The sequence below is a fragment of the Schistocerca piceifrons genome, chromosome X (assembly GCF_021461385.2).
Source record: "Schistocerca piceifrons isolate TAMUIC-IGC-003096 chromosome X, iqSchPice1.1, whole genome shotgun sequence".
Taxonomy (NCBI): Eukaryota; Metazoa; Arthropoda; class Insecta; order Orthoptera; family Acrididae; genus Schistocerca; species Schistocerca piceifrons.
Genome location: NC_060149.1, coordinates 851428819 through 851439237, shown reverse-complemented (window position 1 = coordinate 851439237; position 10419 = coordinate 851428819).

The window sequence follows — 10419 nt, the reverse complement described above, 5'->3', positions numbered from 1 at the left end:
ACGATGGTTATAAAGTATATCTTTAAGGAAGGGAGATGATTGTCGACTTGTAGGCAGGGTATGGATTTGAATTCCAGTACTGCGATAGCAGAGGTGAAAGTATATGAATGGTAGCGATATCTGTATTTCCAGAGCAGCAGATGTCGATGGGGTGTATTTCGGGATGCTTAGCTCATTGTCGAATGTCGTTCAAGTGACATCGGGATGGTAAAATTTACTTGTAGAGGTAGTGTTACATGAGGTTGATTTCGTACAATGATTGTCTATGTATGCTTGGCCTCAGTGCAGGTGACCGGGGCGGTAGTGCTTCACGTTTCCAGGTAATTGAAGGGTCTGTGCGAGAATAGATGGCTTAAGTGCAATATGATCTAAATGCTTAAATAGGGAAGTAATATTTAGTATGTGCTGGATAGCTTTGGTGGTTGGGTGGGATTTGAGAAGATTGACTAGTAGCATGTATTTGGGTTCGGTCGGTATTTGGTCTAATGTAAATAGGTTGCTTCTGCAAACACAATATTTTTATTTACTTGAGGGAGAAAAATGATTGCTTTTTGTGCTTTTATGTTCTCTCAACATGAGGAAATTAGTTGCCTTGGTAAAAAAATTATATGCTTGATTTAGAATGTGTTACACAGCAGAGATCAGTATTGGCGAGTAGAAATATAAATTTGTTTCTAGTTAGAGGTCTACAGCACTCTAAAGTAAGAGGATTGTGGAGAAATAATTTGGAGTGTTTATATTGGGAGTTATGTTGGGCGAGCGATACTGTTATTTGGACTGTTGGTATGTGCTTGATATCGAAGGGCAAAATATGTGTGTTCTTGCAGTTCCCGAGTCTGGATATGTCTGTTGAAAAGAGAGCAAGTTCGGATCAGAAAGAGTAACGCATTTGTGTCAAGGGGAACGGATCTCGAATTTGTAGAAGAGTTCTGAGAGCAGCATGGATCCGCTAAGGGCGATTTTGTACTGTATAGGAAAGGAATTCTATTTTTACTACAGGGACATGGTACGTGTTGAAATATTGTAGGTTTTGATATGGATTTAAGCATAGAATATTAAATGTCCTACACTCAGTGGGTAGGTGGGTAAGAGTCTTCGCATATTTAGCTCTATACATGCATACTTTACTGGGTTTTATTGTTCATGGGATATGGCTATCTGTGGAAAATAGAATTATTATGTTCTATTGCGGTAGACAAGATGGGTTGTGTGTGGGGACGTACATGCTTGTACAAAATGATTGCAACACTGTGGATGCAATACAAGTAGAAGAAGTTCTGTGAAATCGTGTGTTCAAGGAATGGGTGAGTAGATGACGCGACTCATCTAAAACTGTATCATTAGAACATCTACGAACATGTAGGATAACTGAAATTGAGGGCATTTTTCGCTTCTGTATGACTGTGCTTGGAATTATGTTTGTCTGTTTGTTCTAAATGCACACCCATCAATGCTTAGAAAGGGAGAAAGCTTTTTTATGATTAAGTGCGTTTTCGCAAGCGTGCACAGGCTTTTATCTATGTGAGTGGTAAATTGTTAGCGGAATGAGCAATTCGGCGCGAAGCGTGAATGACATTGGGTTTGCTGGCTGGGAAAGACACAGTTCACATGCCCCATTGGAGGTGCAGGGGAACAAAGATCTGGGCTATTCAGGAATCCATTTGCACAGTGTACTGATTAGGCAATCGCTGGAGACCAGGTATAGGGAGAGTCCACGTCAGCTGGCTGGTCCGTGGGATGACTGGATGACTTTAGATGGACAGATATCTGACTTTGACATGCCACCGGCGGCGCTCCGACGCTAGCTTTGTAAGGTGTGATGGAATATGTGATAGTTGCATTTGATAGTTCGTAAGCGTTTTCTATATGCAAAGAGTGTTTATGGATTGAATTTTTTTTTCTCCACGTGGTGTTTGACTGTGAGCGTTAGAGATGAAATATGGTTTGACGATTTAGTAGTTGTTTTGGTGCTTATTGCATTCAGAAATGTAATATTCAGGCTCATGTCCTCGGCGGGAACGCCGTGTAATTAAGTGTTTAGGTATTTGACGGTATGGATGGCAATTTGCGCTGTTTAGTTGCCAGTGCAATATAATGATCGGTGTAAAATAGTTGTTCGCTGTTGAAAGTCAGGTCTGCAGAAAGAAATAAAAGGCGGAACAGAGAGGACGAGGGAATTCGCGTTTTCCTTGTTCTGTTGATGGTGATGGTGATGGTGTTTATTGTACACAAGCGCACGTCGGTGATGTCTTGACAGCCATTACGTCCGCTGGTCGGGTATTCATTATCACTGATAGTACTTACCGCGCGTGCATGATTAAACTTGTTTGGCTTATGTTGTATAATGACTAGAGAAGATGAATGTGTATGGTATGTTGAGGGACGTATAGATTCAGCATATAGAAAATGGTAGGAGATTTTTTTTTTTTTGAAAATTATACGCTCTATAGATACTGATATTCGACCACAAAAGACAAGTCAAGAGCAGAAATTACGTGTAAATCGACCGCTGACAGTGTGTTGCGGCAATGGTAATATTTAATTGTAGTTGGGAGTGGTAACTATGGTCCTGAATTTTAATATTCATGTGAACGTCGTATGTATTTGATGATCTGCATCCAAGTTGGCGGGTTTAACTGTAATTCGGATTTAGCGATCTGTGTAAAAATAATTTTACCGCTCAAAGTCCGAGAAAGAAAAGGTGAATGCTGTTTAGATAGAGGCGGGTTTCATAGGTTAATCACCCCTTACAAATGCAATAAACAGATGTATTTTGTGTACAGAAAAACTATAAAAAGGTCTATATCCGTCAGATGACCTATATCGTAGCTGCCGATTCCTCAAATGGCTAACACTCATTCCCTTGCAGTGCATATCTCAATACTGGAGCAAAATTTATTTCAAAATAAAAAGGCGCCATAAAAGTTGCAAACAAATTGCAAAATAGCTTGGAACATTTGTCACAACCAAAACTATTTATCGACAAATAGAAATTACGCTGCACATCAGTCTGGTACCTTGAGTCAACATTTTATTATTGAAATATTATGACCACGTTATATGCACTAATGATCCTGAAAATCCCATTCCTAAGGAAAGTCACATGGTAATGAAACAAACTTTCTGCAACACTGTGAATACGATAGCAGTCTATATTACAGATTTAATGCAACAGGCATCTTAGGATAACAGGATTTGGAGGGATGTGAATTGGGACGATAGCATAGCAGTTTGTTTCAGCTGGGATAACAGTGAGATAGTAACAGATAAGAGGATGGTCAAACTACATTAAATGCTATCCCCACTCCCCTCCTTGGTAGCGTATGGGAATTTTATCAACGTTATCCAGGGGAACGCCCCATATCTTAGGCAATTGTGAGTGTCAAAAGGGGTGCTCAATAAGTACATTTTTTGTTCTGAAAGAACATCGGTTTTATTCAGGATTCCAGTACACTGTATTATTCACCTCTGGTTTCGTTAAAAAATCCTATTTTTAACATAAGGTCTGTTAAATGCGACGACCTTACTGGGAAAGTCTGTATGCAAGCATAGTACCACTCTATTGGTCAATGTCTGAGACAACATAATGCTGCATGAATAACCACCCCATCATGAACGTACTGCTTCCCTCAACTGAGTCCTTTATTGGGCCAAATCGATAGAAATAGGAAGGTGCGAGATCCAAGCTGTAGGATGGATGAGAAAGAACAGTCCAATGAATTTAATGAGCTCGTTTTGGGTGCACAGACTTCTGACACCTTGCTTTGTGACTGTTTCCATTTTTGTGGCAATGAACACGAGGAAGTCAGTTCTTGAATTTCATGAGGGTAGCAAAACAAACTTCAGTCCCAAAAGACTGTCGCTATAACTTTACCAGTTGAGGGTGCAGCTCTGAACTTTTCCTTCAGAGGAGAGGTGGTATAGCGCCCCTCCGCTCCACTGCTTCCCATTTTGTTTCCGGTTTTAAGTGATGAAGACGTGTTCCATCGTTTGTGAAGTTATTCTAGAAAAAATTAAGGTCAGTCTCGTAACGCACAAGTAATTCCGCAAAAATCATCCTTCGATGCTCATGGTCTTCCATTAGGTGCCAAGGAACCCAGTGGACACTCACTTCTGAATACCCCGACTGGCTGGTTGGTTCGTTTAAGGATTAAGGGGAACGAACTACGAGGTTGTCAGCCCCTCCTACGCAGAAAAAGGCAAGGCAACTGAACTACACACCAAAGAAAGGCCATGCGCATGAAACCCAAAAGCAGAAGACCCCAAGGTCTATTGTAGGAGGCCGGCCGGTGTGGCCGTGCGGTTCTAAGCGCTACAGTCTGGAACCGCGAGACCGCTACGGTCGCAGGTTCGAATCCTGCTGCAGGCATGGATGTGTGTGCTGTCCTTAGGTTAGTTAGGTTTCACTAGTTCTAAGTCTAGGGGGCTGATGACCTCAGGTGTTAAGTCCCATAGTGCTCAGAGCCATTTGAACCATTTCTATTGTAGGTCAACGAAATCTACAGAAAGGAACGAGGATGATGAAAAATCATAAGGAAGAGAGGAGGGCGAGTTGACCCATCCAGGAAGCGGGTGGAAGCCTTCAAAGGCAGGAAGTGCAGTGGGGGACATACCCTTGCCACTTACTAGAAGCACGCAACCCAACAACACACAGTAAAGACTAAAGATATGGACAGGGTTAGAGAAACATAGGAAAACAGGAAGAACAGTCAGTATGTACGAGAAGGGAAGAAATCTTTGTTCACTCCAATGCTGCCCCTTATATACCTACTCGAAACTTCATTAGTAATACAAATGAGGACATTTTTATGTAACTGATTACTTGCCAACGACCCCCAGCCACCCACCGACCCTCGGCCGTGACGTCATGGCCGCCGCTGCCGAAGGCACAAAATAGCACTATATGGCGGCCGTGACGTCACGGCCGAGGGTCGGTGGGTGGCTGGGGGTCGTTGGCAAATAATCAGTTATATAAAAATGTTCTCATTTGTATTACAAATGAATTTGCGAGTAGGTATATAAGAGGCAGCGTTGGACTTCATGGTTAGTTCTAGTTGTGTTATGGAGTCAAATCGTGGGAAGTTTAGAAAGCATACTGCTCGTGGTGAAGAGAAACGGTTACCTTGGTAAGCAATACGAGAGATTAATCGTAAACGTGCCGCAAAACGTAACAGAGATATTTTAGATGGATCATTGGAGTTAACTACTGAAGACAAGGATTTTTTTTCTGATGCTTTAGAAGATCTTCATTTAACTGAATTATTTAGTGATACTCCACCTGAAGCGAAACATCCGATACAGGACGACAAACCGACACTAGGACCATCTTCAAGACCTGATAATCAACCTAATTTAATAGACAACTGGCCTTTTTATGATTCTCTTATAATACCACATGGTAAATCTGAAGATAATGGAAATTTATTTGCCACAGATGAAGTATTTGGTGTTCATCATTTACATAAATGGTATAAAGTAGGTATTGCTTCAAGAGCTGTTGATCAAAATGTATCATTCAATTATGAATATGAACCAACCACTGGCATAATTAAAAGTAGGGAACGTGCTCATGGATTTGCTGGTAATGGAACACAACACTATTTAGGAACACATGGTTATCCTGGACGTTTTGTAATACTGATGGTAAAGTATTAGAAAAAGTTGCACAACAAACTGCAAAGCCCTTGTCTGTTCATTTGGATTATTTTAATTATGATCAAGTTATTGAGAAACCTCATCTTGTTGGTCATTTTAATAGACCTACAAGTGTTAAATTAATTCCTTCGTTTACATTGGGTATTAGTCCAGTTCCTAACAGTGCACTATCAGATTCAAATAGTTACGTTAATTGTAAAATGATAGTAAAAATGACTACAGCAGTTGAAATAGGATTCTCTGTAGAAACGTACAATACTTTAGTAGAAACATTAGACCATTCTGGACAGCGTTATATGAAAGGCGACAGTGAAAGTATAACCTCAATTTACAGTGGTATATCATTTGACTCTGGTACAGGAGTAGCAACTACGATAAATGCAGGTACAAGTCATACTGCCAATATTCTATTAGATGTGCCAAAGAAGAAGAGGCAAACACATGAGAATAGACATGTGGAAAGTATAGAAATAGAGGGTTTCAATAAAGATACTCATCGTTAATGTTCTAAGTACATTTATTGTATATATTTTCATTGTAGCAATTCACAATAAACAAATTATACAAGGTATAAGGATTTAATTCTTTTACAATTCTTGTATTCCATTATTTCCAATAATATTTCTCAATTCTTTCATCCCATACCTGACATTTAAAATAATCACAATTTGAACATACAATAACTGGAGTCTTAGCTACTGTATAATCTCCTTCAAACTTAATAGGTATATTTGTAAGATTCCCAGAAAATATTGTTTTCAATTGTTCAAAAGATCCAGGATCATAATTTGGATCATCCATGGCAATCGTTTTCTAGCACATTCTTGTAATCCAAATGACACATATTTATTATTTTTATTACACCAACCAGTATTTAACATTGCTGATACAACCACATGAACAAAAGTGGATTTAAATGAGGTTGGTTCTCCTATTAAATTTAAACAATTCTTTTTCCATTGCTTCTATTAAGTATATTAAATAATGTAACAAAGTTTCTTATAACTTCTTCATCTTGAAATTGGTATTGTAAGAAATCTTTTACAATTTTTCCACTAATATTTTCATCATAATAGAAATCATTGAAATTAGAAACATAAGATACAAAATAAACACAATCAGCATTACATATATATTCATAAATTTGAAGTACACTTAAATGATTTGTTTCAATTTGAATATGCTTAATGACATTTGATAACACTATCACTAAGTGTACAAAGTGTTGTACTGGATCTCCATAGAGAAGTTTCTATTACTTTATTAATTGGTACAGTCAAATTATTTTTTACTGCATGTAGGAGTTCCTCAAAGGAAAAAAAAATTTTTTGTAGCTTTTTGTCCACTTTTCGTAACTCTGTCGAGATGTTGTTGCGATGTTACTATTAGATTCCTTACAGCTTGAGTCAAGGGAAAATGACTTAATCCGGATTTACATATAATTTCATTTCCCTCTTTTTGTGTCTCCACCATTGAGACCTGTTGATATGCTTTATTGTTTGAGTTGAATAAAACTGAGTAATCCTATAAAACGTTTGTTCATCCTCAATCCATGAAGAGGATGTAATAGCATTGTTATTTTGAACTGAAATACTGCAATAAATTTCTTGGGCCTTGTTCGCTGGATGTGTTAAAGACTGTTGTATATTCTGACTTTCCAACTCTATTGGTGAAGTATGTTCTGAAGTAACATCTGCACCATCCATTTCGTCTGTTACAGCAACGGACGATGTGGATGTGCTGAGTTCGTTTCTGATTTCTCTGCAAGGATGAAGAGAAATCTGTTTCTTTGAATTTGTTTGCAAAAGAATCTAATGCAGTTTGTAATGTCTTTATAACACCTCAAGTATTGGCTTTGGATGAACACAGTGTGTGTGTCCAATCCAATTCTCTAAATTGGATACACAAGTATTTAATGATGTTGTCCGAGGTGATTTTTCCCATTCCCCCTTCAATTTGCTGTAAAGTTTGTAAACGTTCAATTTGATTTTTTTTTTCAATGTGAGAACGCAACCATAAAATGAATTTAGATATTCTTGAGGATCGTCAAATAAATTAATAATTTTGACTAATAGACTTACAATTTCAATTACGTCTATTGTTAGTCTGTCAGTATCGTCGTCGTCACTTGTTAAAGTTATTTTTATTTGCTTAAGGAGAGTTACCTCTCTTTGTTCTTCTGTATCAGAAGTTATTTCTTACATCCTGTGTCTATATCTTTTGCTGGTGTCGTTGGCCTTGTATCGGCTTCGTCTGAATAGTCAGAAGATTCTGATGAAATGTCCTTTTTAGACATATTAAAAAATTAATTAGTCTTTTTGAATTGGAGTAAAGTACTTAAATTGTACTTCTCCAGTAGTAATAATAGATCTGTAAAAGAAAAATACATTTACAGTATTTTATAAATCACATTTACAGTATTTTATAAATCACATTGTCTTCCTTGATTTACAGAACGTATTAAATCTTTAGTGAAAATACTTTCAATGCGTTCTGCAAATGTAGGAGTTAAACATATTCTACAATATAAAATATCAATCATTTGTAATATAGTTTCAAAATAATGAGCTTTTGATGTACAAAGCATTTCTTGAGTAGTAAACCCATAATGATCCTGAGTCGGTTGTTCAATTAAATATAATACATTACTAGGTCGACTCACAAAATGGTTATTAGTTAGTATTCGTAATTTTCCTTCGTCTTGAGTGTTAATAATAAAATTTAAATAACAATTTGTACACAATTCATTGTATAGAACAGGTTTACACATATGGTCATAATGTCTAAGAGAGTAATTGTGTGGTTGATTAACTGATATTAATTTATAATTTACATTCACAATTTTAATTCTATATCGTTTTTTACGCATTGTATCAAATCGTGTCCATGTTATTAAATCTTTCTTTTAATGAACAAATTCGCATAAAATGATCATATCTTCTAAAGGCGATAGCACTCCAATTAAAATGTCTTTCAAATTCTTCGTTTCTAGTAAATAATTTATAAGTTGTATTTGATACAGCTTTCATTACTGCGTTGTCATATAAACAGCTTGGCCACCCCAAAACTTTTAATACTATTGTTTGTCCACCATACTGCAAATCTCTTGTAGATACAGCTACTTTTTCATCGATACATGGGGCCCAGTCTGCACGACGACGAATAAATTGGTCATCAGATTCTCGACTACGAATTTGAGATAGTTCTACGTCGCCATCACTATCACTTTCAAAAATTAAGCGACGTACAGCTTGGTTATTAATGTTCTGTCTCGGAGGAAACGATTCATCGCTCTATTATGAAAGACTGCTATTACTTTCGTTGGAATCGGACGAACTCATTGTATCGCTCCGAGATAAACCGCACTAACTAAAATAATATGATAAATACTTTTGTCTTCTAGACGCCACTGTTTGCAAGTAAATGTTTCACTGTTCAGCCCTATGACTATAGCATTTGTTCATCAGGTACTGACTGAAATCGTTGTTCACTCCAACGCTGCCTCTTATATACCTACTTGCAAATTCATTTGTAAGACAAATGAACATTTATATTACAAATGAGGACATTTTTACATAACTGATTACTTGCCAACGACACCCAGCCACCCACCGACCCGGCCGTGACGTCACGGTCGCCGCTGCCGAAGGTACAAAGTAGCACACAACGACAAAGGATGATAGTCCTTGCAAGAGGCCCAGAGGCCCACATGGATGTCTTCCGCACATTTGTAGTTTCTTTCTTTTTCAGTAAAGTCGAGTAACTCATTCCATATTCCAAATTCTTAAAACTTGATGACATGTTACTGATCGAAGGTAGGGTGCTGGAAAACTGATCTCAAGAGGCGGCTTTCTGGTAGCCAATTTGGGCAGCCTGTCAGTTCATTCTCCAGGTACCCAATGTGACCCTGTGCTGAGCATCCACATTGAGGGCAAAAACGGAATCCTAGGTAGGCAGGACCAGGGGATTGTGAGATTAATACTGATAAACAGTTTGTTTCATACACTGATACTACTGTGTATGTACACACCCAAGGACTAAGTTTTCAATGAACATGAGTCTTTGGGATTTAATAAAAGTAAAATGTCTGTGTTTACACTAAATTTCCTACACAACAATCTGACACTTCAGATAATCCGGTGCCCATACATACCACGAATGGCTGGAACAGTGTGTAACATTAGCATAGATAGATACAGAGATACCAGTTTACTCCACCCAAACAGTAAAGTTTTAATTTGAGGAGATCAAGAGAAATGAAATGAGATAATCCTCTGATTAAGAAAAAATACTCAGTTGGCTAGAATTTTATGTTAAGTCCTGTATAAATGAATAAAACAAATAGTTAAACCACTAATTACATCATAAGTTGTAGTATTCAGGAAAACACATACCCTAAGAATACAAAAATAAGCGTTGTTAAACCAGTGCATAAGAAGGTAACTAGGCTACAAAAGAATTGATGCTTCCCTATGTTTAGTAAGGTCTTTGAAACTGTTAATACTTTATCTTTTTAAAATAAGGCAAGTGCCAGGAAAGGGTAAAAGTGCCTTTACAAAAGATTGAAGAAACTCAGGAGCTGCAGTAGTTGTGTAGCAAAGTGCTCAACCTCTTGGACGACGAAATGAGAACAGGCACATTTTTTTCAAAGACTTCAACTCGGTCAGCTGTGGGTTGCACATTAACAAAGTGTATGCCTTCAAAATCAGACTCTTCCACAGCTACTGTCCACATACTTAAATCTCAAGAAGGGCGCTATACTAG